The 20,477-nt window shown below is 48.6% G+C and overlaps 1 protein-coding gene across 1 annotated transcript in view; it reads left to right on the top strand.

Annotated features, from left to right (window-relative positions):
- Nucleotides 1-20,477, top strand: part of ZMYND11 (zinc finger MYND-type containing 11) — a 72,034-nt gene that overhangs the window by 961 nt on the left and 50,596 nt on the right. The gene's annotated exons all lie outside the window — the stretch shown is intronic.

The raw sequence follows: 20,477 nt of genomic DNA, 5'->3' as shown, positions 1-20,477 counted from the left end.
GCAGGAGAATGTGCTGTGTGTGTACAGGAGAATGTGCTGTATATGTGTGTACAGGAGAATGTGCTGTGTGTGTGTGTACAGGAGAATGTGCTGTATATGTGTGTACAGGAGAATGTGCTGTATATGTGTGTACAGGAGAATGTGCTGGCTGTGTGTACAGGAGAATGTGCTGTATATGTGTGTACAGGAGAATGTGCTGTATGTGTGTGTACAGGAGAATGTGCTGTATGTGTGCAGGAGAATGTGCTGTGTGTGTGTACAGGAGAATGTTCTGTATATGTGTGTACAGGAGAATGTGCTATATATGTGTGTACAGGAGAATGTGCTGTATATGTGTGTACAGGAGAATGTGCTGTATGTGTGTGTACAGGAGAATGTGCTGTATGTGTGTGTACAGGAGAATGTGCTGTATATGTGTGTACAGGAGAATGTGCTGTATATGTGTGTACAGGAGAATGTGCTGTATGTGTGTGTACAGGAGAATGTGCTGTATGTGTGCAGGAGAATGTGCTGTGTGTGTGTACAGGAGAATGTGCTGTGTGTGTGTACAGGAGAATGTTCTGTATATGTGTGTACAGGAGAATGTGCTATATATGTGTGTACAGGAGAATGTGCTGTATATGTGTGTACAGGAGAATGTGCTGTATATGTGTGTACAGAAGAATGTGCTGTATATGTGTGTACAGGAGAATGTGCTGTATATGTGTGTGCAGGAGAATGTGCTGTGTGTGTGTACAGGAGAATGTGCTGTATATGTGTGTACAGAAGAATGTGCTGTATATGTGTGTACAGGAGAATGTGCTGTATATGTGTGTGCAGGAGAATGTGCTGTATATGTGTGTACAGGAGAATGTGCTGTATATGTGTGTACAGGAGAATGTGCTGTATATGTGTGTACAGGAGAATGTGCTGTATATGTGTGTACAGGAGAATGTGCTGTATATGTGTGTACAGGAGAATGTGCTGTATATGTGTGTACAGGAGAATGTGCTGTATATGTGTGTACAGGAGAATGTGCTGTATATGTGTGTGTACAGGAGAATGTGCTGTATATGTGTGTACAGGAGAATGTGCTGTGTGTGTGTACAGGAGAATGTGCTGGCTGTGTGTACAGGAGAATGTGCTGTATATGTGTGTACAGGAGAATGCTGTATGTGTGTGTACAGGAGAATGTGCTGTATGTGTGCAGGAGAATGTGCTGTGTGTGTGTACAGGAGAATGTTCTGTATATGTGTGTACAGGAGAATGTGCTGTATATGTGTGTACAGGAGAATGTGCTGTATATGTGTGTGCAGGAGAATGTGCTGTATATGTGTGTACAGAAGAATGTGCTGTATATGTGTGTACAGGAGAATGTGCTGTATATGTGTGTACAGGAGAATGTGCTGTATATGTGTGTACAGGAGAATGTGCTGTATATGTGTGTACAGGAGAATGTGCTGTATATGTGTGTACAGGAGAATGTGCTGTATATGTGTGCAGGAGAATGTGCTGTATGTGTGCAGGAGAATGTGCTGTATATGTGTGTACAGGAGAATGTGCTGTGTGTGTGTACAGGAGAATGTGCTGTATATGTGTGTACAGGAGAATGTGCTGTATATGTGTGTACAGGAGAATGTGCTGTATATGTGTGTACAGGAGAATGTGCTGTATATGTGTGTACAGGAGAATGTGCTATATATGTGTGTACAGGAGAATGTGCTGTATATGTGTGTGCAGGAGAATGTGCTGTATATGTGTGTACAGGAGAATGTGCTGTATATGTGTGTACAGGAGAATGTGCTGTATATGTGTGTACAGGAGAATGTGCTGTATATGTGTGTACAGGAGAATGTGCTGTATATGTGTACAGGAGAATGTGCTGTATGTGTGCAGGAGAATGTGCTGTATATGTGTGTACAGGAGAATGTGCTGTGTGTGTGTACAGGAGAATGTGCTGTATATGTGTGTACAGGAGAATGTGCTGTATATGTGTGTACAGGAGAATGTGCTGTATATGTGTGTACAGGAGAATGTGCTGTATATGTGTGTACAGGAGAATGTGCTATATATGTGTGTACAGGAGAATGTGCTGTATATGTGTGTGCAGGAGAATGTGCTGTATATGTGTGTGCAGGAGAATGTGCTGTATATGTGTGTACAGGAGAATGTGCTGTATATGTGTGTACAGGAGAATGTGCTGTATATGTGTGTACAGGAGAATGTGCTGTATATGTGTACAGGAGAATGTGCTGTATGTGTGCAGGAGAATGTGCTGTATGTGTGTACAGGAGAATGTGCTGTATGTGTGTGTACAGGAGAATGTGCTGTATATGTGTGTACAGGAGAATGTGCTGTGTGTGTGTACAGGAGAATGTGCTGTATATGTGTGTACAGGAGAATGTGCTGTGTGTGTGTACAGGAGAATGTGCTGTGTGTGTGTACAGGAGAATGTGCTGTGTGTGTGTACAGGAGAATGTGCTGTGTGTGTGTACAGGAGAATGTGCTGTGTGTACAGGAGAATGTGCTGTGTGTACAGGATAATGTGCTGTGTGTACAGGAGAATGTGCTGTGTATGTAGGAGAATGTGCTGTGTGTGTGTGTGCGCAGGAGAATGTGCTGTGTGTGTGTGTGCAGGAGAATGTGCTGTGTGTGTGTGCAGGAGAATGTGCTGTGTATGTGTGTGCAGGAGAATGTGCTGTGTTTGTGCGTGCAGGAGAATGTGCTGTGTGCGTGCAGGAGAATGTGCTGTGTGCGTGCAGGAGAATGTGCTGTGTGTGTGTGTACAGGAGAATGTGCTGTGTGTGTGTGTACAGGAGAATGTGCTGTATGTGTGTACAGGAGAATGTGCTGTGTGTGTGTGTACAGGAGAATGTGCTGTGTGTGTGTGTACAGGAGAATGTGCTGTGTGTGTACAGGAGGATGTGCTGTGTGTACAGGAGAATGTGCTGTGTGTACAGGAGAATGTGCTGTGTGTGTACAGGAGAATGTGCTGTGTGTGTGTACAGGAGAATGTGCTGTGTGTGTGTACAGGAGAATGTGCTGTGTGTGTGTGTACAGGAGAATGTGCTGTGTGTGTGTACAGGAGAATGTGCTGTGTGTGTGTACAGGAGGATGTGCTGTATATGTGCGTACAGGAGAATGTGCTGTGTGTGTGTGTACAGGAGAATGTGCTGTGTGTGTGTACAGGAGAATGTGCTGTGTGTGTGTGTACAGGAGAATGTGCTGTGTGTGTGTACAGGAGAATGTGCTGTGTGTGTGTACAGGAGAATGTGCTGTGTGTGTGTACAGGAGAATGTGCTGTGTGTGTGTACAGGAGAATGTGCTGTGTGTGTGTACAGGAGAATGTGCTGTGTGTGTGTACAGGAGAATGTGCTGTATTGGGTACTGCATCCCAGCTCCTATTGAAGTGAATGGAAGCTCAGCTGAAGAGCTGCCACTAATCAGTGTACAAAGCTGTCAGGTTCCTCCAGTCTGTGCACTTTACATCCGGCCATCGCAGGACCTCTAAGCGTTGGAGGGGCCACTACCCACCATCCGGATACTGATGACATCGATATCGCAGCTCTGGACAACTCATTTCATTTTGACAGACTCCTGCTGAGCATCTCTGAACCATATTATTAGAGTTGGGGGAAATGGATTTGCAGGGGCCCGGTCAGTATTCTGTGGCCCTCAAAAAGGAGCCCGCCACCCACCTGATGGCATCCCCCGCTGTTCTTATGAGTAGCCGGCCTGGTACGATGTCGCTCACATGACGTTGCCCAAGGCCGGAAGATGAGAAGAGCCGCATCTCTTTGCGCTCTCATCCAATGGCCACGTGTTACTGACTCGGCCGCGTTCTGTAGATCGATTCACATTTTGTAGTCCATAGGAGATCAGATTTACTATTGGTTTGACTCCGAAATGTTGGTTCATATGATGGTAGAAAAATTAGTAATGATTTGTCAGAAATAACAGATGTTTGCAGAAAGTTGGACAGTTTTGAAATGTATCAAAGAGGGAACAGCATTGGGGATCCGTGAACTGCACCATGTTTGTGACTGGCATGCACGTGTTTAGGTGCAAGATACTGGCAAAATTGTAGAAGGAAATAGTCTAATGTGTACAAAGGAGGTGCCATTCTGTATCCAACAGCTCGCCACCGTGACCGCTCTGCTGCACTTACTGCCTCCACTCTGTTCATCACAACTGTAATAAATTGGCCCCATTGTGTATGACTACAACAGAAGGTTGTGTCAAGATTTCGGTTAAAGGGAACCTGTCACCCCCAAAATCGAAGATGAGCTAAGCCCACCAGCATCAGGGGCTTATCTACAGCATTCTGTAATTCTGTAGATAAGCCCCCAATGTATCCTGAAAGATGAGAAAAAGAGGTTAGGTTATACTCACCCAGGGGCGGTCTCACTGCAGTCCAGTCCGATGGGCGTCGCGGTCCGGTCCGGGGCCTCCCATCTTCATAGGATGACGTCCACTTCTTGTATTCAGGCTGCGGCTCCGGTGCAGGCGTACTCTGTCTGCCCTGTTGAGGGCAGAGCAAAGTACTGCAGTGCGCAGGCGCCAGGCCTCAGATTGCTGTAGATAAGCCCCTGATGCCGGTGGGCTTAGCTCATCTTCGATTTTGGGGGTGACAGGTTCCCTTTAATTGGATGTTGCAATTTTGGCAATTTTTTTGTTATCCTGAGCGGTGCACTCCTGTGTCCCCTGAGCGGTGCGCTCCTGTGTCCCCTGAGCTGCAGACATCTTAGTACGTTTTTTTTTTTTTTGATTGATCAGTCAAGGTCTTGGAACCCAGACACCCAACAATATATATTATAATATACACCGCTCAAAAAAATAAAGGGATCACTTAAACAACAGAATATAACTCCAAGTAAATCAAACTTCTGTGAAATCAAACTGTCCACTTAGGAAGCAGATGGAAATTATTAGCAATTATCAAGACACACTCAATAAAGGAGTGGTTCTGCAGGTTGGGACCACAGACCACATCTCAGTACCAATGCTTTCTGGCTGATGTTTGGGTCACTTTTGAATGTTGGTTGTGCTTTCACACTCGTGGTAGCATGAGACGGACTCTACAACCCACACAAGTGGCTCAGGTAGTGCAGCTCATCCAGGAGCGAGCTGTGGCAAGAAGGTTTGCTGTTTCTGTCAGCGAAGTGTCCAGAGGCTGGAGGCGCTACCAGGAGACAGGCCAGTACACCAGGAGACGTGGAGGGGGCCATAGGAGGGCAACAACCCAGCAGCAGGACCGCTACCTCAGCCTTTGTGAAAGGAGGAACAGGAGGAGCACTGCCATAGCCCTGCAAAATGATCTCCAGCAGGCCACAAATGTGCATGTGTCTGCACAAACGGTTAGAAACCAACTCCATGAGGAGGGTCTGAGTGCCCAACGTCCACAGTTGGGGATTGTGCTCACAGCCCAACACCATGCAGGACGCTTGGTATTTGCCACAGAAGACCAGGATTGGCAAATTCGCCACTGGCACCCTGTGCTCTTCGCAGATGAAAGCAGGTTCACACTGAGCACATGTGACAGACGTGACAGAGTCTGGAGACGCCATGGAGACCGATGTATCTGCAACATCCTTTAGCATGATCGGTTTGGCAGTGGGTCAGTAATGGTGTGGGGTGGCATTTCTTTGGAGGGCCGCACAGCCCTCCATGTGCTCGCCAGAGGTAGCCGCAGCTCATTAGTTACCGAGATGAGATCCTCAGACCCCTTGTGAGACCATATGCTGGTGCGGTTGGCCCTGGGTTCCTCCTAATGCAGGACAATGCCAGACCTCATGTGGCTGTGTCAGCAGTTCCTGCAAGATGAAGGCATTGAAGGCCCGTTCCCAGACCTGAATCCAATTGAACACATCTGGGACATCATGTCTCACACCATCCACCAACGTCATGTTTCACCACAGACTGTGCAGGAGTTGGCGGATGCTTTAGTCCAGGTCTGGGAGGAGATCCCTCAGGAGACCATCCGCCGCCTCATCAGTAGCATGCCCAGGCATTGTAGGAAGGTCATACAGGCACGTGGAGGCCACACACACTACTGAGCATCATTTCCTTGTCTTGAGGCATTTCCACTGAAGTTGGATCAGCCTGTAATTTAATTTTCCACTTTGATTTTGAGTATCATTTGAAATCCTGCCCTCCATGGGTTATTCATTTTGATTTACATTGATCATTTCTATGTTTTATTGTTCTCAACACATTCCACTATGTAATGAATAAAGATTTGCAACTGAAATATTTCATTCAGTGATATCTAGGATGTGGGATTTTAGTGTTCCCTTTATTTTTTTGAGCAGTGTATATACATGAACAGTAAATCTATTTATATTTGGGGTTATCAAAAGCTTCCTTACTCTTTAAGGGTAAAGGTGATCCTGGCCATGTGATGATCACACAGGTGCACAGATGGTTACGCTGTGCTAGCGAGCCGTGCATCACACGGCCAGGACAGATTTCCAGTGTTTGGAAGCAAATAATGAAGGTTACCATTCTACAAGTAAAAATTTAAGTTGTGTTTCTTAAAGTGACCCTGCGCACTCTCCCCAAAAAGTCACAATACATTTTACATGAATAGCCACTTTCCCCGTTCTTCGCTCACTGCCTCCTCTGCTCCCGGCGTTCCGATCCCTTCCATTTCAGCAAGGCTGATACAATGACCTGGGAGTACAGTGTATAAACCTTTTTCTGGGCTGTAAGACACCCTGAAAAAAGAAACAGAGCCGTATGTATTCAACTATAATATATTATCTTTATTCAAAATTTATTAAAAACAAAACATATGATCACTGGTGTGATCTGTAAGAACACAGAAATGCATCTAGAGGGCACTGAGACTGACAAGCGAATCCTCCGTCTTTCCTTTCTTCACATTTTAATATATAAAGGGAGAAACCACTAATAATGCCCAGAGGCAAAAATTAGTTTTGTGGTATAACAACACTTATTATATCTTATAAAAATGTGATTATTATTTTTATCAAAAGTGTAAAGGAGAATCTCAACTAACATTTGTACCTCTAATGTACCAGACCAAAGGGAGACGGGTTATGCTGCCAATATGGTGGCTGCCAATACTTGGGTATGCATTTGATAGCTGCTTCTTGTATTGGATCATACTCCATATATATATAGCAGGTATTTTCACTCGGGTACAGTATATAATAGATAAATACCTGATTTTAAAATTAGCATGTTGCACATAGCCCTAAAGATAGAAGTATCCAGTTTATAGGTATCTGATTGCACATTGCCCTTTCAAAACATATGCGTTTAGTAGATCACATTAGCTACTGACACTCTGTTTCAGGGTACTATCTCTCTATAAACAAACTATGGCCTTAAGGTGCTGAATGGCTACTTTCACACTAGCGTCGTGCACTGCACGTCGCTATGCGTCGTTTTGTAGAAAAACGCATCCTGCAAAAGTGCTTGCAGGATGCCTTTTTTCTCCATAGACTTGCATTAGCGACGCAGTGCCACACGTCGCAATCGTCGTGCGACTGTTGCGTCAGTCCGTCGCCACCAAAAAATGTTGCATGTAACGTTTTTTGGTGCGTCGAGACCGTCTTTTCCGACCGCGCATGCACGGCCGGAACTCCGCCCCCGCCTCCCCGCACATCGCAATGGGGCAGCGGATGCGTTGAAAAACAGCATCCGCTGCCCCCGTTGTGCGGCGCTTTCACTGCTTGCGTCGGTACGTCGCAACGACGCAATTCGTCGTGCGTCGTACGACGCTAGTGTGAAAGTAGCCTTAGGCAATACAATGCACTGTTTACTTTCACACTTCGGTCAGGTATTGTTCAGTTTCACACCTTGGTCGGCCAACTTTACACATATCACTAATTTAATTAGACTGTACTAGTCTTAACAGCCATTCTCAGGTGAGGAGACAAAGACATTATGGTTCAAACTTGGGAAAATCACAAAAATAAATTGGTTTCATATTCTGTTTTACCTTCTTTTTTTCGCTAAAAACGCAGCAAATCCTGATACCTGCGTGTTTTGCTGTGTTGTTCATTGCTTTCTATGGATGAAAAAACACCGAAAGAAGTGACATGCATCAATTATCCAACTCCGTCAGGGAAAAAGAAATCAATGTCCGTGCATGAGATTTCTGAAATTTCATAGCTTTTGCTGGTACTGTAAAACGCAGCTTTTAATTTGCATAAAGAAAACAGCAGAAACGCAACGTGTGAACATAGCCTAATGTCTAAGCTGGTTTTTTTGCAGTGTTTTTGGTGAATAAAATTAACTTGGAATAACGTGTAACTGTAGATAAAGCACCAAAAGAAACGCTGCAAAAACACCACGATTTGAGTGTCCCAGCTCCCTGGTTCTGCAGGCGCATGGGTCGCCCTGGGCGCATGGCCCGCCCTAGACTCACGGCTCGCCCTGGACGCACGGCTCGCCCTGGGCGCACGGCTCGCCCTGGGCGCACGGCTCACCCTGGGCGCACGGCTCACCCTGGGCGCACGGCTCACCCTGGGCGCACGGCTCACACTGGGTGCACGGCTCACACTGGGCGCACGGCTCACCCAAGACTCACCTTCACCCTGGGCACGCGGCTCTCTGGGCGCACGGCTCACCCTGGGCGCACGGCTCACCCTGGGCGCACGGCTCACCCTGGGCGCACGGCTCACCCTGGGCGCACGGCTCACACTGGGCGCACGGCTCACACTGGGCGCATGGCTCACCCTGGGCGCACGTCTCACCCAAGACTCACCTTCACCCTGGGCACGCGGCTCTCTGGGCGCACGGCTCACCCTGGGCGCACGGCTCACCCTGGGCGCACGGCTCACCCTGGGCGCACGGCTCACACTGGGCGCACGGCTCACACTGGGCGCATGGCTCACCCTGGGCGTACGTCTCACCCAAGACTCACCTTCACCCTGGGCACACGGCTCACCCTGGGCGCACGGCTCACACTGGGTATATGGCTCACCCTGGACGCACGTCTCACCCAAGACTCACCTTCACCCTGGGTGCACGGCTCACCCTGGACGCACCTTCACCCTGGGTGCACAGCTCACCGTGGGCACACGGCTCACCGTCTTGTTGCCTCTTCTCCCAGATCTCCCTGTACACACAGTCAGGGCTTCCCTGCATCTCCCATTACATCAGCTGTCAACAGAGGTCCCTTGTTATGTCGGATCCGGTCACTGCTGCCAGTCACTGTATCACGTGGAAAGGCGAGACAGATCTGTCTCTGAATTAAAATCCTGCTCGTTTACCATGGGGAAACTTCCCAGCCCATATATTGCAGATTAGATTGTAACACTGAGGTTTTTGTTGTTATATTGATGCTTTAAAAAAAGAAAATTGCATTTCTTACATTAATTCTTTTATTATTGCTATTAAGCCCCCCATACACATTTTGCCATCATTTGTATATGGAAAGTTATTGGATTATTAATGCAACTTCTGGCTGCGGTGCTAATAGTTGTGAGTCGCAGTATATTGCCTAATGACGAAAAAAAAGGGCAGAGCCCCACTATAAGCAACCCCTCTCTTACAGGTCAATAAAACTTAACTCTTAATTAGAACTTCATAAAATTATTTTTTGAGTTACTATTTAAAAAGATTATCCTTGATTATATAGGGTAAATCAAGGATGATCTTTTTAAATATTACCCCACAAAATAATTAATTTTTATGTAGTTCTAATTAAAAGTTAAAGGGGTATTCCCATCTCCAAGATCATATCCCAATATGTAGTAGGTGTAATAATAATATTAGCAAAAAGCTCCAATTAGAAATGTAGTAAAGTTCTTTTGATTCGCTATGTTGTGTGCCCCATGTGCAGGGCATTGCAGTAGCTTATGTATCCATGGTTACGACCACGAACAACTAACTCACTCACTATATGATTGGTCGTAACCATGGATACCTAAGCTACTGCAATGCCCTGCACATGGGGTAAGCGACATAAGATATCAGAAGAACTATACTACATTTCTAATTGGAGGTATTTGCTAATGTTTTTATTATTACACTAACTACATATTGGGATATGATCTTGGAGATGGGAATACCTCTTTATGTTTTATTGACTTGTTAGACAGGGGCTACTTCTAGTGGGGCTCTGCCCTCTCCTTTTTTCCTTATGGTACTAATAACAGTTCATTCTGAGTATTTAGATTTTTGATTTGTGGTCGATAACATTAAAGGGGCAAAATTAGTGTGAAATGAGCATTCCCGGGATCATCTCGCAGTCTAAACAAGCTGTCGTTCTACTGACGAATGAGCAAAACGCAAGTTCTCTTTTGTGCTGCTCAAAAGTCCTTTGTTCTCGGCAGCACATCGTCCTGTGTAAATAGGACTTGCGATACCGGGGACAATGGCAGCTTCTGTGCATTAGGTGATCTATTAGATAGAAATTGGAAGCAGGGTGGGCCTGTGTAATCAGGTTATTAGGCGACCGCGGATCGGCAAACATGTGGCCCTTCGGCAGTGTTTCATCACATCAAAAGTAGAGTGGACCCAGTGGCCACGTTAGTACTCTAGCAGCCAGATGGTAGCCCCATGGACCTCCTACTACCTCCTTCTGCATTGTGCATCATAGACCAGCCATTACAGGGGCTAACTTAGCAGGAGGGTGACGCCTAGGAGCAGGTCGCAGGCAGAGCTTTGGCCCGGCTGTCACGGCGTACCAATGGAGCTGCTGGACCGGGATCCCGCAAAGTGTTTTGCTGAACTTTTAGTTTGAATATTTCCTGGTGATCGTCAGTAACCACAACGATCCTAGTGGAGCCGTCATCCAGAAAGAGGTACATGGGTCACAATGCAAATATACCATTCTTCACTACTAATTATTTGCCAAGTGACTATCTGTAGTGTAAGGAATATTTTCTCCTTCGCCTCATTGGGGGACACAAGACTGCGGGTGTATGCTTCGGCTGCCAGGAGGCTAACACTAAGTAAACTTGAAAAAAAGTTAGCTCCTCCTCCGCCGTATACACCCTGACACTGGCTACAGGAGACTCCAGTTCATGCTTAGTGTCTCAAGGAGGCACACCTTCCGGGTCTCGGATCCTTTGGATCCTATTTCTTCATCTCTTTCTATGGATTAGGGGGCGACGGCCCCTTTTGAGGGGCCGATCTCCCCAAACCAACAACGGGCGAGCACGTGCGAGTTCCTCCACGTATCCTTTCCTGCGACATGGGATCTCTCACCGGTCTTGGCCCTGACCACCCTGAGGTATTCAGACCCTGGGCTGTACAGGCGCCCGTGTGATGTCCGTGTGACCCCCCCATTTCTACCCCTCTGCTCTGCTGCGGGATAGATGGGGTGATAGATGGTCCCTCTCCTTATCATGGTCGGATAATGTAGCTAGGGTGCCTGCACCGTCGTCTGCTTCCCTCGCTGGGGGTACTCAGCCTGCTAGATGGGAGAGTGACAAAAAAAAAAAAAAGAAGAGGGGCTCCTGGTAGTGCGCACAGTGCATCTTCAAGATGCCTATTTGCCTGGCGTTTTTTTCTGCTTGGTCTCGGCGCTGTGCGGCAGTTCCTGTGCGCCGCGGCGGTGCGCCCGGCGCCGCGGTGTCTCCGGCGCCGCTTCTCCGGCGCTGCGGTCGGCTCTGCAGGTGCTGCGGCCTTCCAGAGGCTTCAGGCTCCAGCCTGGCCTCCAGCTGAGCATTTCCGGGTCTCTCTGACCCAGATTTCCTCCCAGCAGACCGTACTGTGAGGCCCCGCCCCCTCCGGTGCATCACTTCCGGTCTCGCTTTTCCCTTGTTCTCAAGGGAAAAATTGAGGCCCCGGCTTCTGGCCTACTACAGGCCACACCGTACGTTGGCGGTCCCACCCCCCTGAGGTCTTCTGGCATAAAGGTGAGCTCTTTTTGGCTCCGCATCTTGTGTTCATTTCATCGCTGTATTCGTGGGGACACAGGACTGGGGTAAGCGCTTCGTCCTCCAGCTGGCAGAAGCATTATTTTTTCCCAGTCTCAGGCCCTGGGTATAGTTTTTTTCAGATCACTATGTCTAGAAGGGTTAAATCTCACTCGGTCTTATATACCACGTGTGTGGCTTGTCATACTGCGTTTCCGCATTCCCAGAGCAATCGTCTCTGAGAGACCTGCGACTCTGACCGCGCCCTGGAGCCCCCCCCCCCGCTAGCTCACCAGTAGTCTCCCAGGCTCCTGCCCCTCAGGCTGGTGCTGAGGCAGCTCCACCGGAATGGGTCACGTCCTTGTCGCAATCCATGGCGTCCCTGACGGAAGCAATCAAATCCCTTCAGACCCCGGCGGTCAGGGCCAACAGTCCTTCTGTCTCAGAGAGGGCCTCGGGGTCTCAGGAGCCTTCGGCCTGCAGGGGCCGTACCCGCACTAGGCAATTGTTTGGAAAGCGGATTCGCACAGCGTCTCCTAGACCCTCAGGTGCTTCCGCATCCTGGAGCTCCGTATTACGTTCTCCTTCCCCTGCAGAGAGCGGGGAAGTTGAGACAGACTATGAGTCAGAGGAGTCCCTTATTTTTGAGAATCCTGTGTTTCGGGAGTCTGTAGATGGACTGATTGACAGCCTCAATCAGGCTCTGGGGATAGAGGACGAGCTCTTCTCATCCTCAGATCATAAAATTTCTTTTAAACAAGCCAAGCGGGTTCATAGGGTTTTTTCCTCTCGCCCTGAGTTTGAGGACTTGATTCGGCGTAATCGGGAGCACCCGGACAAGCGTTTTTCAGGGCAAAGGGCCTTGAAGGTTAAGTACCCCTTTGCTACTGAGCTGTGTTGTAAATGGGCAGAAAATCCTTCTGTAGATCCTCCGGTGTCCCATTTAGCCTCTAACACATTGCTATCTCTCCCTAATGGCTCATCGATTAAGGATCCTACGGATCATCTTATAGAGAGCTTGGCTCGTTCCGTTTTTGAGGCTTCAAGTTCGGCACTTTTCCCTTCTTTTGCGGCAACCTGGGTTGCTAAGGCTATGATGTCTTAGTCAGAGTCTTTAACAAAGGCTCTTCAAGAAGGTGATTTACCAGCAGAGTTGGCGGAAATGTCATCTCAGATAGCTCTTGCTGGTAGCTATCTGATCAATGCATCCTTAGATGCCGCAGACTGTGCCTCTTCAGCTGCGGCTAACGCTATTGCTATCAGAAGGGCTCTCTGGTTAAGAACAGGGCGGGCAGACTCTACTTCTAAAAAGTCTCTTACAACCCTACCGTATCAGGGGGGTCGCTAATTCGGAGAGAAGCTAGATCAGCTTATCTCTGACTCCACAGAAGGAAAGAGTAAGTTCCTGCCCCAGCAGAGGATTAGACAGCCCTTTCGTTGCCTTTTTTTAGGCCCGTTTCAGGTCCTTTCGCAATCCCAAATGGGCCCCAGCGTCAGGTTCTGCTGCACAGGGTCGACCCAATCAGGACCGAGACGTTCGGTTCTCTTATACGGCCAATCAGGGGGGAAGGATGCGTTCCCAGTCCACTAGATCCAGAGGAGTTAGGACTCAAAGGTTCTCGGCCAAGTGACTGGTGACTGGAGGCCTCCTCGGAGCACCTCCAACAGAGTAGGCGGACGTCTACTTTTGCTTCGCCAGGTCTGGCTTCAAGTAGTCCACGACCGGTGGGTGGGAGAGTTCATATCTTCAGGTTACAAGATAGAAATGGTCGGGCTGGCTTCCGCCCCCAGGGTGTTCACGAAGGTCATGTCAGCTGTGGTGTCCATTCTGCACTCCCGAGGCATAGTAGTCTTGCCATATCTAGACGATCTCCTGATCAAGTGGCCGACCTTTCAAGCTTTCAGGGAAAATGTCAGCATTACTCTGGACACCCTTGCTCACCTGGGTTGGCTAGTAAATTTAAGAAAGTCATCCCTACAACCTTCTCGGAGGATCTTATTTCTAGGCATGATTTTCGATACCTCTCTAGCCCTATCAATCCTTCCACAGGACAAGGTCCTAGCCCTTCGGCGGGAAGTGAGGAACCTTCAGCAACCTCACCCTCATTCGATACGGTCTTGCATGAGGGTGTTAGGAAGGATGGTTGCGACTATAGAAGCAGTACCATTCGCACAGCTTCATCTTCGTCCTCTCCAACAGGCAATTCTAGGAGTTTGGAACAGGAATCCTCTTTCCCTCGACCGCAGTTTTCGGTTGTCTCCCCAGGTCAGACAGGCTCTTTCATGGTGGTTAAACAGCTCGTCCCTACTCGGGGGGGAAGTCCTTTCCCCCAACCGATTGGCTGGTGGTTACAACAGATGCCAGTCTCCTGGGTTGGGGAGCAGTGTTTTTTCACCACACGGCTCAGGGGCGCTGGTCTTCTCTGGAGTCAGATCTCCCCATCAATCTCTTAGAGATTTGGGCGGTTCGGCTAGCCTTGCAGCATTTTCACTTTCTTCTGGCGGGTCGCCCTGTCCGAATTCAATCGGACAATGCCACGGCTGTGGCATACATAAATCATCAGGGGGGCACCCGCAGCAAGGCCAGATACTGCTCTGGGCCGAGAGAAATCACTCTGTGATTTCAGCAGTCCACATTCCGGGCGCAGAGAACTGGGCGGCAGACTTCCTAAGCCGTCAGGGGCTAGCGTCCGGGGAATGGTCTCTCCATCCCGAGGTGTTTCAGCAGATATGCCATCTATGGGGAACCCCGGATGTGGATCTGATGGCATCCAGCGGGAATGCCAAGGTACCCAGGTTTGTCTCCCGGTACAGAGACCCACAGGCAATCGCCGTGGATGCGCTAGTACTAACTTGGAACCAATTCCATCTCTCTTATCTGTTCCCTCCTCTGGCACTACTCTTGAGGGTAATCAAGAAAATCAAGGCAGAAAGTGTGCCAGCTATTCTGATCGCCCCGGATTGGCCGCGACGGACTTGGTATGCGGACCTGGTACAGCTTCTCACCAGGGTTCCATGGCGGCTCCCCGATCGGCCAGACCTTCTATCTCAAGGGCCGATCTACCACCAGAACTTAGGGGTCCTACGTTTGACAGCTTGGCCGTTGAATATTGGGTTTTAACTCAGGCAGGGTTCTCCCAAGAGGTAGCAGATACCATGATCAGTGCACGTAAACCCGTTTCGGCCAGAATTTATCATCACACTTGGAAAGTTTTTCTCTCTTGGTGTAGAGAGCGCGGGCTGCCTCCTTTGCGTTTCTCCGTCCCAAATATTTTAGCTTTTCTCCAAACAGGCCTGGATTCAGGGCTTGCTCCAAGTACTCTTAAGAGGCAGATTTCGGCCTTATCAGTCCTTTTTCAGGGCAGGATTGCTACTAACCGTCAGGTCAGTACTTTTTTCCAGGGAGTCGCTCATAAGGTCCCTCCTTATAAGACTCCTTTGGAAGCTTGAGACCTTAATTTGGTCTTAAGGGCATTACAGGAAGCTCCTTTTGAGCCTCTTCAAGATATTTCCTTGACCATCCTTTCTTGAAAAGTCGTATTTTTAGTGGCCATAACTTCCATAAGGCGGGTATCAGAACTGGCAGCCCTCTCTTGTCATACTCCCTTTTTACGTTTTCATCAGGACAAGGTAGTGCTCAGACCAGCACCTTCCTTTCTTCCGAAGGTTGGTTCCTCTTTCCACATTAATGAAGATATAGTTCTTCCCTCTTTTTGTCCGGCACCGACGCACCGTGTAGAAAAAGCTCTCCATACGTTGGACTTAGTGAGAGCTCTGAGGAGATACATTTCCTGAACGGCTCCTTTCTGCCAGATGGATGCTCTGTTTGTCCTTCCGGAAGGTCGCAGGAAGGGATGCGCGGCCTCAAAATCCACCCTGGCCAGGTGGATACGTGCGGCCATTCAGGAAGCCTATCGCGCCAAGGGCATGATTATTCCGGCGGGAATCAAGGCCCATTCCACTAGGGCAGTGGGGGCCTCCTGGGCAATTCGCCACCAGGCCTCAGCAGAACAGGTTTGCAAAGCTGCAACTTGGTCTAGTTTGCATACTTTTGTCAAACATTATAATGTCCACTCCCAGATCTCTGCAGATACAAGTCTGGGTAGAAGGATTCTTCAAGCGGCAGTGGCGCACTTATAGGATAACCAGTATTGAAAGAATTTCTTTTTGGTGAGTTAATTTCCCACCCAGGGACTGCTTTAGGACATCCCACAGTCCTGTGTCCCCCAATGAGGCGAAGGAGAAATAGGGATTTTTGTGTTACTCACCGTAAAATCCTTTTCTCCGAGACGCTCATTGGGGGACACAGCACCCTCTCTGGTGGCCTGAGGGCTGTTTTGACTATATCTAATTCTGTCAGTCAGTAAGTATTTTTCTAGACATAAGTTTTCTGTATTCAGGCTGTTATATTATTTCTTGTATTTTTTTCTCCTACTGCTTTTGCACCGAACTGGAGTCTCCTGTAGCCAGTGTCAGGGTGTATACGGCGGAGGAGGAGCTAACTTTTTTTCAAGTTTACTTAGTGTCAGCCTCCTGGCAGCCGAAGCATACACCCGCAGTCCTGTGTTCCCCAATGAGCGTCTCGGAGAAAAGGATTTTACGGTGAGTAACACAAAAATCCCTATTTTTGTAGCCCCTTCCGAATAAGTATTTTGCTTTTTAAAAAAATATTTATATTTAAAGTGTATTTGTTATTTTATAAAAGTTTTTCTATATTATGGGCATTGCATGCTCATCGGTGGGAGTCCAAGTACTGAAACCCCCAAAATAGCACTCGGAAGAGCAGTGCACGAGGTCAATAGTAAGTCTATGGGTCCATGAAGCTTCGTGAGAGTGAATGTACAGACCCATAGACTTATGGACCCTGTGCGCAGCTTGTACAGGAGCAGTGGACATCAGAGCGGTGTTTTGGGCATTCGGTGGGGGTCTCAGAACTCGCTGACCATTGCAGTCTTCTGTTCAGGCCCTGTGCACACAGCTCTGTTGGCAGAAATGGGACCATGCCATTGGGATGCCAAGTAGACCTGCACACCAAACTGTTACCTTCTAAAACGGTTTTTACCAAGTTTTTAAGTTGTCTCCTAATGAGACTTATAACTGAGGGTCTGGGTGCTGGGACCCCCTAGCATTCTCAAGAGCAGGGCTCTGCGACGTGGCAGTACAATATGGCACAAAGTACAACCAATGCACTGCTGTTACCACATTTTTAGGGCGTAATATCTTTCTTGACTAAATCGTTTTAGAATTTTCTCTGGCCAGAAGCAAAAGTCGGACCCCCGTCATGCACAGGGCATACTGCACTAAGAGATCAGGTCCATGGAAGGTCCATTTGAACCTCAAAAAAATGGTTCCCAGTTTGGGTCCCCTTCTAGTAACCAAAGTACGGAGCTATTGCTGATGGTGGCACTAAACCTACGCCAACCGTGTATCAGTGCCGAGGCGTCCAGGGAGCTGCCGGCCATAAGGCGATGTGTAGTGATGAGCGAGTATACTCGTTGCTCCGGTGATCTCCGAGTATTTGTGAGTGTTCGGAGATTTAGTTTTCGTCACTTCAGCTGGATGATTTACGGCTGCTAGACAGGCTGAACACATGTGGGAATTCCCTAGCAACCAGGCAACCCCCACATGTACTCAGCCTGGCTAGTAGCTGTAAATTATTCAGCTGAGGTGACAAAAACTAAATCTTCGAACACTTACAAATACTCAGAGATCACCAGAGCAACGAGTACACTTGCTCATCACTAGCGATGTGCGCATGTTGGGTGTTTGCAGCAGATTTCTCTGCTGAAAAAAAAAACAGATTGTTGGCAGCAAAAACACACGGAAAAAGTGCAACAAAGGCGCGAAGTGTGAACAAGCCCTAAGGATTTGTTCTAATTAGACAGATCTTTTATAGCAGGACTTCCAATGTCTATGTTAGTGGCTTAGTAACGGTATTATCTCCACGCGCCACCGGACTTGTTGCCGGGTATCGGGTCCTCCATTCCACAGAAAGGGGAAGGTGCGAGTCCCTGTGTACACTGGTGGACTTTAGCTGTCTCCCCTCAATTTCACAGGGAACAAAAAAAGCTCTGCTTTGATTGTGGGCCGCTGACATGAATGTCTGTTATACGCCCACCCGTATGTTAAGGACAGAGGTCTCCTGACCCGCCAGCCGTTGTTTCCATTAGGCCAGGGCTACGCGGCGATCTGTGTCGCCCAACATCTGTTCTCAGACGAGTAGGGTGACATTCACACCTGTGCAGCTTCCCTGCCGACACACCACTGTTTTAGAGCTCCGATTTTGCTGTAAAATGAAACGGCCAAGTTGCAACTTGTCACACATCGTATTCAACTTGCATTGAAGTCTATGTCACGTATGTTGTCTGGGACAGAAAATCCAACTCGCGTGAAAACATTTGCAGTTCTGTGATGCAGTTGTAGGTCACAATGTAACACCGCAGGAAACCACTAAGTACAAAGTCACGCACAAAGGTACAGTGATCGCCCATCTCTCAAACTTGTATGGCCGCTTCTCCTTTCATCCTTCACCAGGATGCAGTGACCCCATAAGGGTATGCGCACACGTAGAATGGTCCCATTTTTCCGCAGCGGATTTGATAAATCCACAGGGCAAAAACACTGCGTTTTTCCTGCGGATTTATCACGGATTTACCGTGTTTTTGTGCGGATTCCACTGCAGTTTTACACCTGCGGTTTTCTATTATGGAGCAGGTGTAAAACCGCTGCGGATTTCGCACAAAGAATTGACATGCTGCGAGCGTTTTTTTCTGCAGCATGTGCACTGCGGATTGCGTTTCCCATAGGTTTACATTGTACTGCTAAGACATGGAAAACTGCTGCGGATCCGCAGCAAAATCCGCAGCGTGTGAACATAGCCTTAGGGTTGGAAGGATCCCTATCAGACTTGCAGAAAAGCTCCTGTATTACCCTCATGTGAAACCAGCCTACTTTTGTTGGGTTAAATGTCTCCCAGGTGAGATTGTCTTGTGTTTTTCTTACCTAGTTGTCAGGGGAGTAAATCCCAGTCGTTTTTGAACAGATGTTACCATTAGAGTAAGGTTTTTTTGTGCATTCACAACATCTGAAGCTTCTTTCCTTCCTTCTTTGTTTTGCTCTTGTACATTGTTTTCCATGATCCAGTACCTGATGGCAGTGAGCTGCTAATGACCGGCTAGAGTCCAGATTTTGTGTCCTGATAGGTAGCCCACAGAGACAGTGCATTGTGTCCTTGTAGGTAGCCCACAGAGCCAGTGCATTGTGCCCTGGTAGGTAGCCCACAGAGCCAGTGCATTGTGCCCTGGTAGGTAGCCCACAGAGCCAGTGCATTGTGCCCTGGTAGGTAGCCCACAGAGCCAGTGCATTGTGTCCTGGTAGGTAGCCCACAGAGCCAGTGCATTGTGTCCTGGTAGGTAGCCCACAGAGCCAGTGCATTGTGTCCTGGTATGTAGCCCACATAGCCAGTGCATTGTGTCCTGGTAGGTAGCCCACAGAGCCAGTGCATTATGTCCTGGTAGGTAGCCCACAGAGCCACTGCATTGTGTCCTCGTAGGTAGCCTACAGAGCCAGTACATTGTGTCCTGGTAGGTAGCCCACAGAGCCAGTGCATTGTCTCCTGATAGGTAGCCCACAGAGCCAGTGCATTGTCTCCTGATAGGTAGCCCACAGAGCCAGTGCATTGTGTCCTGGTAGGTAGCCCACAGAGCCAGTGCATTGTGTCCTCGGCATGCCCAGTCTGGCCCCCCGCCACGCCCAGTCTTGCCCCCCCCGCCACGCCCAGTCTTGCCCCCCCAGCACGCCCAGTCTTGCCCCCCCCAGCACGCCCAGTCTTGCCCCCCCCAGCACGCCCAGTCTTGCCCCCCCCAGCACGCCCAGTCTTGCCCCCCCCCCAGCACGCCCAGTCTTGCCCCCCCCCACGCCCAGTCTTGCCCCCCGGCACGCCCAGTCTTGCCGCCCCCCCCGACACGCCCAGTCTTGCCCCCCGGCACGCCCAGTCTGGTCCAGAAGACAACAGTTTCCATAAATCCTAGCATTGACCTCACAGGCAGGGCTGTCATTCATATGGTGGGCAGCACAGTGGCTCAGTGGTTAGCATTGCAGCCTTGCAGCGCTGGAGTCCTGGGTTCAAACCCTACCAAGGACAACATCTGCAAAGAGTTTGTATGTTCTCTCCATGTTTGCATGGGTTTCCTCTGGGTACTCCGGTTTTCTCCCACATTCCAAAGACATACTGATAGGGAATTTAGATTGTGAGCCCCAACGGGGACAGCGATGATAATGTGTGCAAACTGTAAAGCGCTGCGGAATATGTTAGCGCTATATAAAGATTATTATTATTATATGGTTAGGAACTGAGCTGAAGTGCTTGGGAGCAGGCACACTTTTTAGTGTGACGGAGCGGTGAAGTTCTGCTCCATACACTGTTAACAGCTGGGTGCTGTCACAGCCGCTGATTGGTGGGAGTGGCGGTGATGGACCCCACCAATTTGATATTGAGGACCTCTTCTAAGGATGGTTTGTCAATATCATAGTAGTGGGAAACCACTTTAATGGCCATGTTAAAGGGTTTTTCTAATCTTCTTTCTCGCATGGCCCCCCTGCCATCCCAGCTTCCTTCTTCCCAGGGGCAATGCGCTCCTGAAAATTGACAGTTCTGAT

The sequence above is a fragment of the Ranitomeya variabilis genome, chromosome 6 (assembly GCF_051348905.1).
Source record: "Ranitomeya variabilis isolate aRanVar5 chromosome 6, aRanVar5.hap1, whole genome shotgun sequence".
NCBI classification, from domain to species: Eukaryota; Metazoa; Chordata; class Amphibia; order Anura; family Dendrobatidae; genus Ranitomeya; species Ranitomeya variabilis.
This window is presented reverse-complemented; position numbering and strand designations above follow the sequence as displayed.